The 16,075-nt window shown below is 35.1% G+C and overlaps 1 pseudogene across 1 annotated transcript; it reads right to left on the bottom strand.

The window, feature by feature from the left end:
• Positions 1–14,467: 14,467 nt before the first annotated feature.
• Positions 14,468–15,475, bottom strand: LOC113930381 (annotated as a pseudogene). Its single transcript, XR_003522521.2, has one exon. The product of XR_003522521.2 is annotated as a lupus La protein homolog (transcript).
• Positions 15,476–16,075: the final 600 nt, after the last annotated feature.

The following is a 16,075-nucleotide window of genomic DNA, read 5'->3' on the forward strand; positions in this document are numbered from 1 at the left end:
AAATCCCACGTGGCTATGGTGAAATCCTTTAAATGTACAGTTGGATCCATTTAGTCGCTATCTTGTTGAGAATTTTTGCATCCATGTTCATCAAGGATATTGGTCTACAATTCTCCCTTTTAGCGGGGTCTTTGTCCAGTCTGGGGATCAAGGTAATGTGGCCTTATAGAACAAGTTGGGAAGTTTTCCTTCCCTTTTTATTTTTTGAAACAGCTCAAAAGAATAGGTATTAGTTCTTCTTTAAATGTTTGGTAAAAACCCCTGGGAAGCCATCTGGCCCTGGTCTCTTGTTTGTTGGGAGATTTTTGATTACTTATTCAATTTCCTTGCTGGTTATGGGTGTGTTCAAGTTTTCTATTTCTTCCTGTTTCAGTTTTGGTAGTTTATAAATTTCCAGGAATACAACCATTTCTTCCAGATTGCCTAATTTGTTGGCATATCATTGCTTATAATATGTTCTTATAATTCTTTGTATTTCTTTGGTGTTCATTCTGATCTCTCCTCTTTCATTCATTATTTTATTTTATTTGGGTCCTTTATCTTTTTGTTTTTTGATAAGTCTGGCTAGGGGTTTATTGATCTTACTATTTCTTTCAAAGAACCAGCTCCTAGTTTCCTTGATCTGTTCTACTGTTCTTCTGGTTTGTATTTCATTGATTTCTGCTCGAATCTTTATTATTTCTCTTCTCCTGCTTGGTTTAGGATTTATTTGCTGTTCTTTCTCCAACTCCTTTAGGTGGAAAGTTAACTTGTGTATTTGAGACTTTTCTAATTTTTTAAGAAAGGCTTTTATTACTATGTACTTCCCTCTTAGGACCACCTTTGCTGTATCCCAAAGGTTTTGAATGGTTTTGTTTTCATTTTCATTTGTTTCCATGAATTTTTTAAATTCTTCTTTAATTTCCTGGTTGACCCATTCATTGTTTAGTAGGATGCTCTTTAACCTCCAAGTATTTGAGTTCCTTCCAAATTTCCTCTTGTGACTGAGTTCAGTTTTCAAAGTATTGTGGTCTGAAAATATGTGGGGACTAATCTCAATCTTTTGGTACTTGTTGAGCCCTAATTTATGACCTAGTATGTGATCTGTTCTGAACAATGTTCCATGTGCACTTGAAAAGAATGTGTATTCTGTTGCTTTAGGATGGAATGCTCTGAATATATCTGTTAAGTCCATCTGGTCCAGTGTGTCATTCAAAGCCCTGTTTCCTTGTTTATATTCTGCTTAGATGATCTGTCCATTGTTGTGAGTGGGGTGTTAAAGTCCCCTACTATTATTGTACTATTATCAATATGTTTCTTAAATATTATTATTAATTGGTTTATATAATTGGCTGCTCCCAAGTTAGGAGCATAAATATTTACAATTGTTATATCTTCCTTTTGGATAGACACTTTAAATATGATATAGTGTTAAAAAATAAATAAATAAATAAATATGATATAGTGTTCCTCTTCATCTCGTATTACAGTCTTTGGTTTAAAATCTAATTTGTCTGATATAAGGATTGCTACCTCAGCTTTCTTTTGATGTCCATTAGCATGATAAATGGTTCTCCACCCCTCACTTTCAATCTGGAGATGTCTTTGAGTCTAAAATAAGTCTCTTGTAGACAGCATATGGATGGGTCTTGCTTTTTTATCTAATCTGGTTCCGTGTGTCTTTTGATTGGAGCATTTAGCCCATTTACATTCAGAGAAATTATTGAAAGATAAGAATTTAGTGTAATTGTATTACTTGTGAAGTCACTGTTTCTGTATATTGTCTGTTTTCCTTTCTGGTCTATGTTACTTTTGTGCTCTCTCTTTGCTTAAAGATTAAAGGGATACAGTTCTTGCTGGCTGCATTCAGAACTCCAGTAGGAAGTCTGAACAAGACCCTTTGGGAAAACCTCACCCAAGGATCTCCCCATCTGACCTGTGGGTACCCCTAATGTTCCCAGTGTTAAGCCCACACCTATCGCCACTCTAAGCCAGGCTCCTGTGTGTCCTCCTGAGTGTGGTGGCAAGAGCGAGCTCCTTTATGAAGCAAGTGTGCTCAGAAAATAGGATAGGGTCTGTGGGCAAGAGAGAAACCACAAACTTGAACTTTAGTGCCACCTTCTGGAAAACAAAAAAGGTTTCCAATAGCCAGTATGGTGTATTATAAGCTAGAGAGAAGACATACAAGCTTATGAATTCTGCCACAAAAGAAAGTGAAATGTGTGAAGCAGGTGTATCCATACAAAGGGAGAAAGTCACAGATACAAGCAGAACCAACAATAAAACTCCCAATTGAGGACAAGTAGTAAAGACTAGAGGAGGTGACTGCTACTTCAAATGTAAAACAACAAGAAAAAACACCAAGAATGAAGAATCAAGAAATATGACATCATGAAAAGAAAATGATCCTCCAGTAACAGAAATCAGATACCTGGAATTCTGTGATTTACTTGATAAGAAATTCAAAATAGATATTTTGAGGTAACTCAGTGAGCTATAAGAAAACACAAAGACAGAGGGGATTTAAAATGGTGGAGTAGTAGGGGGACCCTATTGTTGCCTCATCTCTCAAACACAGCTAGATAAATATCAAATCATTCTGAACACCCAGGAAATCAGTCTGGGGACTGAGAGGTCCCACAACACAACTAGATGGAAAAAAGAGGCCACACAGAGGAAGGTAGAAGGTGTGAGATTTGATTTGGGGGAGAAGAGAATCATAGATGCTATGGAGGGAAGGGACCCCTGATCAGAGAGAACAAGGGAAAAGAAATCCCTAACCTACAAGGGAAGACAAATAAAGTTAGCAGCAGATCTCTCCATAGACCAGAAGAAAGTGGCATGACATATTCAGTGTGCTGAATGGGAAAATTATGCAGCCAAGAATACCCAGCAAGGCTGTCATTCAGAATAGAAGGAGAGGCAAAAATTTTCCCAAACAGAAACTAAAGGAATTCGTGACCACTAAACCAGCCCTGCAAGGAATATTAAAGGAGACTCCACTCCCTGAGTGGGAAAGAAAGACCAAAACCAACAAAGACTAGAAAGGAATGGAGAATATCTCCATAAACACCAAATTTCTATTTTTTGGAACAGTTTCAGAAGAAGAGTTATATAATGGTAATATATATACTTAATATATATAATATAATGGCACTAAATTTATATCTATCACTCTAAATTCATTCATATAATCACTCTGAATGTAAATGGACTAAATGCTCCAATCAAAAGACATAGGGTATAAGAATGAAAAAAACAAAAAACAAACAAGACCCATCTATAAGCTCCCTATAGGAGACTCATTTTAGACCTAAAGACACCTGCAGATTAAAGGAGTGAAGGGATAGAGAGCCATCTATCATGCTAATAGACATCAAAAGAAAGCTGGAGCAGCCAAACTTAGACAAACTCGATTTTAAATCAAAGAATGTAACAAGACATGAAGAAGGGCACTATATCATAATAAAGAAGTCTATCCAATAAGAAGATCTAACAATTGTAAATATTTATGCCCCCAACATGGCAGCACCCAAATACATAAATCCATTAATAACAAATGTAAAGAAACTCATTGATAATAATACAATAATAGCAGGGGACTTTAACACCCCATTCACAGCAATGGACAGATCATCTAAGCAGAACACCAACAAGGAAACAAGGCTTTGAATGACACACTGGGCCAGATGAACTTAAAAGATATATTCAGAGCATTTCATCCTAATGCAGCAGAGTACACATTCTTTTCAAGTGCACAAGGAACATTCTCCAGAATAGATTACATACTATCAGGTCTCAACAAGTACAAATCATTGAGATCATACCATTCATATTTTCAGACCACAATGCTATGAAACTGGACGACAACCACAAGAAAAAATTTGGAAAGACCACAAATACATGGAGGTTAAAGGACATCATACTAAAGAATGAATGGGTTAACCAGGAAATTAAAGAAGAAATTAAAAAATACATGGAAGCAAAAGAAAATGAAAACATGACAGTCTAAAACCTTTGGGATCCTGTGAAAGCGGTCTACCTCAAGATGAAAGAAAAGTCTCAAATACACAACCTAACCTTTTGCCTAAAGGAGCTAGAAAAGAAACAGCAAATAAAGCCTAAATCCAGCAGAAGAAGGGAAATAATAAAGATTAGAACAGAAATAAATGATATAGAAACAAAAAAAACCCAGTAGAACAGATCAATGACACTAGGAGCTGGTTCTTTGAAAGAATTAATAAAATTGATAAATCACTATCCAGACTTATCAAAAAGAAAAGAGAAAGGACCCAAATAAATAAAATCACAAATGAAAGAGGAGAGATCACAAACATCACAGAAATACGATAATGAGAATATTATAAAAAATTATTTGCCCACAAATTTGACAATCATGAAGAAATTAATAAATTCCTAGAGACATACAAACTACCAAAACTGAAACAGGAAGAAATAGAAAATTTGAACAGATTGATAACCAGCAAAGAAATTGAATGACTAATCAGAAATCAGAACAAGCAAAAGTTCAGGGTCAGATGGCTTCCTAGGGGAATTCTACCAGACATTTAAAGAAAAGATAATAACTCTTCTTCTGAAACTGTTCCAAAAAATAGAAATGGAAGGAAAACTTCCAAACTCATGCTATAAGGCCAGCATTACCTTGATTCCAAAACCAGACAATGACCCCACTAAAAACAACTATCGGCCAATATCCCTGATGAACATGGATTCAAAAATTCTCAACAAAATACTAGCAAATTGAATCCAACAGGTGTCCTCCAGAAGGAGTGCTGACTTCAGAGCGTCCATCCAAGATGACAGAATAAGTCAATATCTTTAGAAGTTGATAGCTTCTACCCAAGAGAAAAAAGAATCACTTTTTTTCTTCAGTACCCGTTCTATTTGCTCTGCTACTAATCTTGCCTATTATTACACGTTAATGTCTTCTAGAACACTAACATGATCTCTCTTATCTTTCACCTATTATTTTTGATCCACATCATCTTCTGACACTTAAGAACATAACTCTCTTTCCCAGTCTACAGCTACTACTCTGAATTTAACTAGTTGCTGAATCTGACATCCTCTTCCCCCCTCCACTAAAAAAAATTAATAGCATTTCTTTAATCACTTCAGAAGATATATTTTCTTTTATAGGTCCCAACCTTCCATCTTGTAAAAACTGACCCTTGACTTCATATCTTCAAAATGCCTCTACCAAGGGCATTACAAGACCTATCAGTAAGACCTAGATATTTTAAAGTAGGTACTGATATTGGGAATATGCTGGTGATTAAATTCAGTTTTTTATGTTCAGACATACTTTATCTAGTTTTGCAGAAATTAATTCCACTTGAGTTATTTGTCCATCTTAAGAGACACACATTTGACTCACTTTTTTGTGATAAATAACACCTATACTCTCAGTGCAGTCCCACTAGGGTATGACTTCTTTTATAGTCAGTAGGCTTATACTTGCCATACACTAACCTATCCTCTTTATCAGGATAATTATTAGAGATGTCCAGATATTTAAAACTACCACTCCTTCAATGGATCATTCCCCCCACACACACAAACACACACAAAATTACCCAAGAATCCCCAAGATTAGGAATATATTAGCTCCTTTGGAGAACTCTTAGAAACTTGTTCCTTCTTTATGCATACCATGTGAGCTGCGATTCTTACCTTAGGAATGATACAACTGGAATAATAGTCCAAAACTCATCTTTGACTCTAGTAAAAGTCATAAAAAGGCAACTCCTACTCTGAAGCCCAACAAACTAGTCTACATTCATTAGTTAGAGTTGTTATGGGCAATCACATAGCCCTAGATTTTCTCTTAATTACCTATAATAAATACTTCTTGCTGTACTTTTATACCACAAAACAAGCAAAACAGTCTGTGACTGAGCCTTATAAAAGGTCACCTAGATCTCTAAAACAAATCCAGCTATATTTATTGAGTGAATTTTATAGACTAGGCCCCTAAATTCAAGGTTTAATTCAAGTACTAATAATCATTATTCTGATAGTTGCTTGTGTTAACATTTGGTTGGCATATTCTCTCCTGAGTATTAAATACTATTGCATAGCCATTGCCACATCAGATGATTCAACAACTCATCATATAACAAAGGAGCAGGAAAGATTAATCCTAGTCCATCTATAGACAACATTCTCTAAACAACTTCCTAGTGAGCAAAATCTCAACAATGGTAAAAATATGGATATTATGGATAAATACCCTGCAGTCTTATGTTGACTGTCCTTGGCCAAAGGGAGAGGGGACTGACAAAGAACAAAGCAGCTCTGACATCGAGGAATGTGTCTAGTAATATCAACTAAGTCTTGGTGTTGCTAGGAGCTGGCCTGGCACTCACAGCAAGGCCCTGGTGTTCTCCCATTAAACAATTTCTTAGAACATAAATAGCAGACAAGACCATGCTGTGACCATGATAGAGCAAAACAAAAATAACACCACTCAGTAAACATGCCTGAATATAGACAAAACTAGGAATATTATCCAAATTACAAAAATGATAAAATATCCCTCTATACTGGCTAATATGAGTGATTGCTTCTTTATTAATCAATGTTTTAGTTTCAGCCATTCCTTCTTTATAAAATTCATTGAAAAAATAAAATAAAATGTATTGAGATACTCAATTATAGAATTCTACCTGCTTCCTTGCAGTATGCAATCCAGACTAAAAGCTCCTTCCATGAGTGTTCTCTGAAATCACTCAAAACAAACCCAAACCATTATATATTTTTATCATTTTACTGAAATGTTCCATGGTTCCCTAGTCTTATTCTCCCTCACTATAGTGAACAATAAACCCAAAATTTTAACCACAGATGTGATCCTTCTGGTCTTTGATTCAGGGAATTAACACTATATACATTTTTCTGATAGAAAAGTCAAACAATACAATCTAAGAATGTCCCTTCACTTTGTTACCATTGCCCAAATCTAAGTATTTCCCTCAGAATTAACAGTTAGTTTATGTTCCACACATATGGGACAATAAATAATGTCTTTGTAGTCTATCATGATTTTTTTTCCGTTTTTTAAAGATTTTTTTTAAATTTATTTGAGAGCGAGGAGAGAAAGCACTTGGGAGAGCAGGGGAAGGGGCAGAGGGAGAGAAAGAGAGAGACAGAGACAGAGAAAGAGAGCACCTCCAGCAGACTCCCTGCAGAGCATGGAGGTTGATGCAGGGCTTGATCTCATGACCAAGATCATGACCTGAGCCAAAATCAAGAGTCAGACGCTTAACTGAATGAGCCACCCAGGTGCCCCTTGATTTTTTTCCTTATAAAACTTTCTCTTTTGGAGATCATTCCATGGCATTAAATAAAGGTCTGCCCCATTGTTAAAATTAATCTGCTTAGATAAAAAAGATGTGGTCCATATATACAATGGAATATTACTCAGCCATCAGAAAGGATGAATACCCAACTTTTGCATTGACATGGATGGAACTGGAGGGGATTATTCTTAGTGAAATAAGTCAAGCAGAGAAAGACAATTATCATATGGTTTCACTTATATGTGGAACATAGGAATAGCATGGAGGACATTAGGAGAAGGAAGGGAAAAATGAAGGGGGGGATTTGGAGGGGGAGACAAACCATGAGAGACTATGGACTTCGGGAAACAAACTGAGGGTTTCAGAGGGGAGGAGGGTGAGAGGATGGGTTAGCCTGGTGATGGGTATTAAGGAGGGCACTGTTGCATGGAGCACTGGGTGTTATATGAAAACAATGAATCATGGAACACTACATCAAAAACTAATGATGTACTGTATCGTGACTAACATAACATAATTAAAAAAATAATTTGCTTAATTTTGTGCCTGATTTGAAAAAATCTCCACCAATATTCCACAATATTCTTGGATACATCTGGATTTAACCATTCCCTTATTGTTGCCCATGTTTCACTATTACCAACAATACCTTGATGACCATTCCTGGTTTATGTCTTGGTTTATTTTCCCCATTGAGGATGATATTAGCTATGGGTTTCTCATATATGGTCTTTATTATATTCCTTCTAAACTTACTTTGTTGAGGGTTTTTATCATGAATGGATCTTGTACTTTGTCAAATGCTTTCCCTGCATCTATCGAAATGATCATATGGTTCTTATCCTTTCTTTTATAAATGTAATGATTACATTGATTGATTTGCAAATATTGAACTGCCCCTGCAGCCCAGGAATAAATCTCATTTGATTGTAGTGCATTGTTTTTTAAAAGATTTATTTATTTGAGATAGAGTGAGAGAGAGAGAGTGCAAGCAGGGGGGAGGGATGGAGGAAGAGGGAGAAGCAGGCTTCCCACTGAGCAGGGAGCCCAATGTGGGGCTCAATCCCAGGACCCCAGGATCATGACCTGAGCTGAAGGCAAATGCTTAAACTGACTGAGCCACCCAGGGACCCCTACGGTGAATGATTTTTTAAATGTATTGTTGAATTTGGTTTGCTGGTATTTTATTGAGAATTTCTGCATTTGTGTTCATCCAGGATATTGGTCTATAGTTCTCTTTTTTTAGTGGTGTCTTTATCTGGTTTTGGTATCAGGGTAATAATGGCCTCATAGAATGATTTGGAAGTTTTCTTTCATCTATTTTTTGAAATAGTTTGAGAAGAATAGGTATTCACTCTTATGTATATTTTGTTTGTTGTGAGTTTTTTGATTACTGATTCAATCTCCTTGCTGGTAATCAGTCTAATCAAATTTTTCTATTTCTTCCTGTTTCAGTTTTAGTAGTTTACATTTTCTAGGAATTAATCCATTTCTTCTAGGTTGTCCAATTTGTTGGCATATAGGTTTTCATAATATTCTCTTATAATTGTATTTTGGTGGTGTTGGTTGTTATTTCTCTTCTCTTATTTGTTATTTTATTTATCTGTGTCCTTCCTCTTTTCTTTTTGATAAGTCTGCTAGAGATTTATTAATTTTATTGATGTTTTTAAGGAACCAGCTCCCGGTTTCATTGATCTGTTATACTGGTATTTTTTGTTTCTGTATCAGTTACTTCTGCTCTAGTCTTTATTATTCCCCATGTTCTGCTGCCTTTAAACTTCTTTTGTTATTCTTTTTCTAGCTTCTTTACGTGTAAGGTTAGGTTGTTTATTTGAAAATGTTCTTGCTTCTTGAGGTAGGCTTGTATTGCTATATACTTCCCTCTTGGGACTGCTTTTGCTGCACCCTAAAAGTTTGGACTGTTCTGTTTTCATTTTCATGTGTTTCCATGCACTTTTTGATTTCTTCTTTGATTTCCTGATTGACACATTCATTCTTTAGTACCATGCTTAACCTCCAAGTATTTGTGGTCTTTCCAAATTTTTTCTTGTGGTTGACTTCTAGTTTCATAGTGATGTGGTCAGAAAGGATACATGATATGATTTCAGCTTTTTGTATTTGTTGAGGACTGATTTGTGACCTAATATGTGATCTATTCTGGAGAATGTCCCATGTGCACTTGAAAAGAACGTGTATCCTGCTATTTTAGGATGGAGTGTTCTCAATATATCTGTTAAGTTCATCTGGCCCAGGGTGACATTCAAAGCCATTGTTTCCTTAAGGATTTTCTGTTTAGATGATCTGTCTCTTGATGTAAGTGGGGTGTTAAAGTCCCTTACTATTATTGTATTATTATCAATTAGTTGCTTTATGTTTGTTATTAATTGTTTTATATATTTGGGTGCTCCCATGTTGGGGGCATAAACATTTACAATTGTTATATCTTCTTGTTGGATTGTCCCCTTTATGATTATATAGTGCCCTTCTCTGCCTCTTGTTATAGTCTTTGTTTTAAAGTCTAGTTTGTTACTGTAAGTGTTGATACTCTGGCTTTCTTTTGACATCCATTTGTGTGATAAATGCTTATCCACCCCCCAACTTTCAATCTGCAGGTGTTATTAGGTCTAAAATGTCTCTTGTAGGCAGCATATAGATGGGGCTTAGTTTTTTTATTCATTCTGACACCCTATTTCATTTGATTAGAGCATTTAGTCCATTTACATTCAGAGTAATTATTGATAGATATATATTTCATGCCATTTTCTTACCTGTTTTGTCTTTGTTTGTCAGAGATTTTCTCTGATCCTTCCTTGTCTTTGTGACTTTTGGTCTCTCCTTTCTTCTCAAAGAGTTCCCTTTAATATTTCTTGCAGGGCTGGTTTAGTGTCACAAGCTCTTTTAGTTATTGTTTGGGAAACTCTTTATCTCTCCTAGTCTGGACAATAGCCTTGCTGGATAGGGTATTCTTGGCTGCAGATGTTTCCCATTTGGCACTTTGAATATATCATGCCACTCTCTGCTGGCTTACCACATTTCTGTTGAGAAATCTGCAGCTAGCCTTATGGGTCTTCCTTTGTAAGTTAAGGACTTCTTTTGTCTTGCTGCTTTTAAGATTTTTTTTCTTTATTGCTATATTTTGCAAATTTAATTAAAATGTGTCTTGGTTTTGGCCTGTTTTTTAAAAAAATTTGATGGGCGTTTTCTGTGCCTCCTGGATCTGGATCTCTTTCCTTCCCCAGATTAGGGAAGTTTTCAGCTATTATTTCCTCAAATAAATTTTCTGCCCCCTTTTCTCTCTCTTCTGGGACTTATAACATGAATGTTATTATGTTTGATGGCATCACTGAGTTGCCTAAGTCTATTCTCATGTTGCATAATTCTTCTTTTTCTCTTTTGTTCTGCTTCATTATTTCCCATTATTTTGTCTTCTAGTCACTAATTTGTTCCTCTGCTTTTTCCATTCTGCTGTTCACTGCATCGAGTGTGTTTCTAATATCATTTATCACATGCTTCATCTCTGATTGTTTTTTAACTCTTTTATTTCTGTGGTAAGGGTCTCACTAATGTTTTGTATTCTTTTCTGAAGCCCAGTGAGTATACTTATGATTGTTGTATTAAATTGTCCATCAAGCATGTTACTTATATCTGTTTTGCTCAGCTCTCTGGCTGTGGCATTATTTTGTTCTTTCATTTGGCATAAATTCCTCCATCTTGGCATTTTGTATAAGTCTCTACTTTCTTTGGTGTGTTAGAAAAACCACTTATGTCTCATGCTTTCTCTCTTCCATGTGGCCTCTTCTCTCCCTTTAGTTGTAGAGTTTGTTCTGTCCATCTTCAGGTCAGTTTCTGGGGTACTTAGAATGATTTGATAGTTATCTAGTTGTGTTAGTGGGAGATGAGCCTAGGGTCCTCCTACTCTACCACCATCTTCTTCTCTCTCCCTGTATTTTCATTTCTTGTCCTAAAATGATTACTGAAGAAGTAGAATAACATTTTAAATGCTAAAAAAAATTTCCAAATTGCTGTTCAGTTTCCCCCCAGAGTGTAATCAACACTAGATACCATTTCCACACTGATTACACAAAACAATCCAACGACTAAAAATGGCATCTCATTGTTATCCAATTTTTTCCACTTCAAATGAAGATGCTCATATCTTCATCTAAATATATTAAATAAGTTGAGGGTTTTGAGAAATAATGCTACAAGTTTCTTTAGCCCAGTAGTGGTTACAGTAAGAACTTAAATAATGATCTATTTACAGCTTTTTATTTATTTTATTTTATTTTTTGCTATCAGGCTGAGGGCTGGCACTGTATGCCAGGTCCTGCTCTTAATGAGCTCTCTGTACATTATTCTTGTATTTATTTAAAAAATTTACTGAATATCTACTATGTGGCAAACAAGCATTATTTTAAGTGATAGGAAAGCAGCAGCAAGCAAGATTCCTTTTTTAAGATGATAAAACTGCAGGTTTTTTAGACAATAAAAAGGTAAGTAAATCATCATCATCAGTATTCTTATATCTACCTAGATTAGTCTGGAAGGAGGCAACCTGTCATATTCAAATTATAGCAAATTAAAAGATGTGCAGTGGATAAATAGAAGAAGAATGGCAGAAAGTCAATAATTGTTAAGCTTAGTGATAGAGCTACCAATTTTATTATATATAGTTCTTTTTACTTTTGATGTGTTTGAAACTTACCATAATAAAAATTTTAAAATAAAATTATAGCAGCATATCCTCCAAGGGGTGGAGTAAAGCTATAAGAAATATTTTCAATTTTTTTTTCTGGAATGCAAATTTTTGGCTTTGCTGTGATGAAAATGTGCTACCAAATGAAGCCTGTGGGGATGAGAGTCTCCATTAAGAGAGATTTAAAAGACCCTCATTCAATATGTAAACTGGTGTGAAAAAAAAAACACTGGTAAAACCCATTTTGGGGACAATCCAGCAATTCTGGGTATGGGCTAGGTGAGAGATAATGTTTTTAGGGTATTTGTTGTTAATTTTCTCCATGTGGTTGTTGATTTTTTTTGAGGATAATTTCCTTTTATTAAAGACATGAATACAAAATTCTTAAGGGCAAAGGAGAAGAATGTCTATAATTTACTTTAAAATACTTAAGTAATAAAAATAGATGAAGCAAATATCATTAAATTAATAAGACTAAAATCTAGGTGATGCTGATTCTGGGTATATGGTAGTGGTAGCTACTTAGATTTTTTATATCTCTGAATCCCTACAAAAACCCACTGACAATATTTACAACAAAACTAGATGACAGAGTTTTCCCATGGTCCCTAAAATACAAGCAGATGGACCCCAACAATCACAAGATCTGCATACAGGTCTTGTCTATGGAGGAGAATAAAGCTGTGAGCTACTTCCCACCCTAAGCCTGTCTGACTCAATACCTCATGCTCTTTCCATTACACTGAGCTTTCTCACACTGGGTGAGGCATTCATCTAGCCTCGAAGAGGCTTCTGATGTTGCTGTCATTTCCTAAGCTTCTTAATGGGGCTTTTTGTTGATAGTCATCGCCTGTAACCAGAATGTAAAAGCCAGATGCACTCTGAATTTATGCTAATAATTTTTCATTTGAAATTCAAAAAGAAATTTGGTTAGGATAGGCCAGAATTTTTTTTCTCACTCTCTCCATCAGGTGGCATAAAACATTCCAAAAATCATTTTACATACAACAGAGTAAACATAATTAGAGCTTCATTACCCACAATTAACAGCACTGAATAATTTATGTAGGTCTTTATTGGTCCAAATTGTTGCTGGTATTTTTAACAAAAACATCATCTGCTCTTTGATGAATCACATCATAAAGTTTTATTTTATCCAGTATTTGTAATCTTGCCTCCCTTCTTATATATAAATTATTCTTAAATAATTTAAGACATAAGAAGTTGCAAAATTAGTACAGAGAATTTACCTGCACCCTTCACCCAGAGTCCCCAAAATATAATATAACCAACATACAATATCAAAACCAGAAAATCCACAATAGATTATTATATTATCAACTCAATTACAGACCTTATTCTGATTTCACCAGTTTCTATATGTACTTTTTATGGTGTATATCTCTATGAAATATTATTACATATAGATTAGTATAGTCATCATCACAATCAGGATACAAAACTTTTATCACCACAAGAAACAGCCTGTTGCTACCCTTTTATGGTCAAACTCTCCTTGCAACCCTAACCGTAGGAAATACCAATATCTTTTCAATCTTTATAATTTCGTCATATAAGAATGTTATATAAATCGAATAACATGGTATGTGATCTTTTGAGATTGGTTTCTTGCACTTAGCATATGTTTTTGAGATTGATCCAAGTATTGCATGTATTAATAGTAATAGAATTACTGTTGTGTAGTAGTATTCAGTTGTGTGGATGCACCACAGTTTGTTTATCTATTCAACCCTTTGAAAAGCATTTGGGTTGTTTCCAGTTTGGGACTATTACAAATAAAACTGCTATGAACATCTGTGAATAGGTGTTTGTGTCAGCACAAGTTTTCATTTACCTAGGATAAATACCCAGGAATGTAATAGAAGGATCACACAGTATGCACATATTAAACATAAAAAGAACCTGCCAAACTTTTCCAGAGCAGCTGTACAATTTGACATTCCAAACAGCAATGTATGAGAGATTCAATTTCCTTGCGTTTTGTCAGTACTTGGTATTTTCCAATTATATATTTTTAGCAACATTAATAGTTGTGTAGTAGTATCTCATCATAGCTGTAACTTGTATTTCCCTAATCTTTGATTATGTTAAATGTATTTTGATGTGTTTATTTTGACATCTATATAACCTCCTTGGTGAAGTGTCTTTTCTGACTTTGTCACTCTTAAAGTTTATTAATTTTATAGAGCTTTAAAAGAACAGCTTTTATTATGAAGGATTTTCTCTTTTTTTTTCTTTTTAAATAGTACATATTTTATTAGTTTGTACTAATACATTTTCATATTACAAAGGCAATTTAGTGGAAGAGTCTTTTGATATTTGAATCATTTGAAATAACACAAAACAGAACTATACATTTAAAAAAAAATCTTCATTTAGGTAACAAAAAAAGACAAGTTAAACAAAAAAATTTCCTTTCTTACAGGTTGGTATTGAAGTGGATCTAATTCGGTTTTCTTTTTAAAAGCCTCTAAAGACAAAAGCAGCTTAAAACCTAATTCAGATAAATAAAAAAATTTTTTCACTAAACTACTGGTCTCCAGCACCATTTTCTGTTTTCTGTTGTTTTCGTGTAGGTTCTTCTTCTTTGTCTTGTTCTTCTCTTGCTCTTTTTACTGGTCCAGATGCACCATTTTGATCATGTTCCTCATCACTATCAAATTTAGTTTTCTTGCCCTGAAACTGTACTTTTCCTTTAGCAGACCCAGTCTGGGCAGCTTTATTTCCTTTTCCTTTTCCTTTAAATCTGCCACCTTTTGATTTCCATTTGTTTAGAGATTCTTGTTGATCTTCTGTGATTTTTTTCAGTGCTTCCTTTTCCACATCTCCTTCTAGTACTTCCCAGGTCGCTTCTTTGTTCCTTAATTGTAGGTTACCACTATTTGCATCTTTGGCTTTATCCAGTGCTTCCTTAGCTTTTTCTTTAAAAAGAATTATCCCTCTTTTGCTCCTCTGAAAAGTCTATCCATTTTATTTCACCACGACTTGAGAAAAGGATGTGCAAATCTTCCCTACAGGTCTGATCATCTAAGTCTCCTGAAAATTTCAGCAAGCAGCCAATCTTTTCTTCCAGAGATTTCATTTCAGCATTTTCTGCTAATTTTTGTTTTTCTTCTTGCTCTTGTTTAGCTCATAATTTAGCTTCCACTTTATTTTGCTTTCTTTCTTCATTTTTTTTTTTTTTTTTTTTGGCAAAGTAATCTTCCTTGAAAAGTATTAGCAGGTCTGTATCTTTATACTTCTGGCCAGGGGTGGCAACAAATTTCTTAGCAGATTCAATACTATCAAACACAGCAAATATTGATCCCTTAAATGCTTTGTGTAATGTTCTTCTCATCTGAATATTTAGTACTTGACCTTTATCTTCTAACCATTCTTTTATGTCATCAAGGGTTGCATTAGTTGGGAAGCCTTTAATATAAACAGATCTGTTTTTTACATCATTCTTAACATTCATCTGTCACTTTCAGGGAGGGGTTTGCTTGGAGATCTGATTTTAGTTTTATCTTCACTTATTTCCATGAGTTCAGCCTTTGATTTGCTCAATGCTTCCACTCTTACATTAAAGTCTGTTGTTAGGGTGCCTGGGTGGCTCAGTTGGTTAAGCAACTGCCTTCGGCTCAGGTCATGATCCTGGAGTACCGGGATCGAGTCCCACATCGGGCTCCCTGCTCAGCAGGGAGTCTGCTTCTCCCTCTGACCCTCTTCCCTCTCGTGCGCTCTATCTCTCATTCTCTCTCTCTCAAATCAATAAATAAAATCTTTAAAAAAAAGTAAAAAAAAAAATAAAGTCTGTTGTTAGACGGTTTAACCTATTGAATTTTATCATTATCTCCAAAGGCACCCAGCCTTCATCCAGTTTGATCTGTTCCTTTAAAAATTTGTTTCGTGGCAAATTGAAGTCACCAAAATAATACTCAATTTGATGACAGATTTTGGCCTCGAGAGCAGCCATTTTTTCATTATCACCATTTTCAGCCATTGTGGCTATCTTTAAGGTCCCGGTCCCACAAAGCCACGCCGCACAAACACCAACAGCGACAACAACGTAGGATTT

This window comes from Zalophus californianus, chromosome X (genome assembly GCF_009762305.2).
Source record: "Zalophus californianus isolate mZalCal1 chromosome X, mZalCal1.pri.v2, whole genome shotgun sequence".
Taxonomy (NCBI): Eukaryota; Metazoa; Chordata; class Mammalia; order Carnivora; family Otariidae; genus Zalophus; species Zalophus californianus.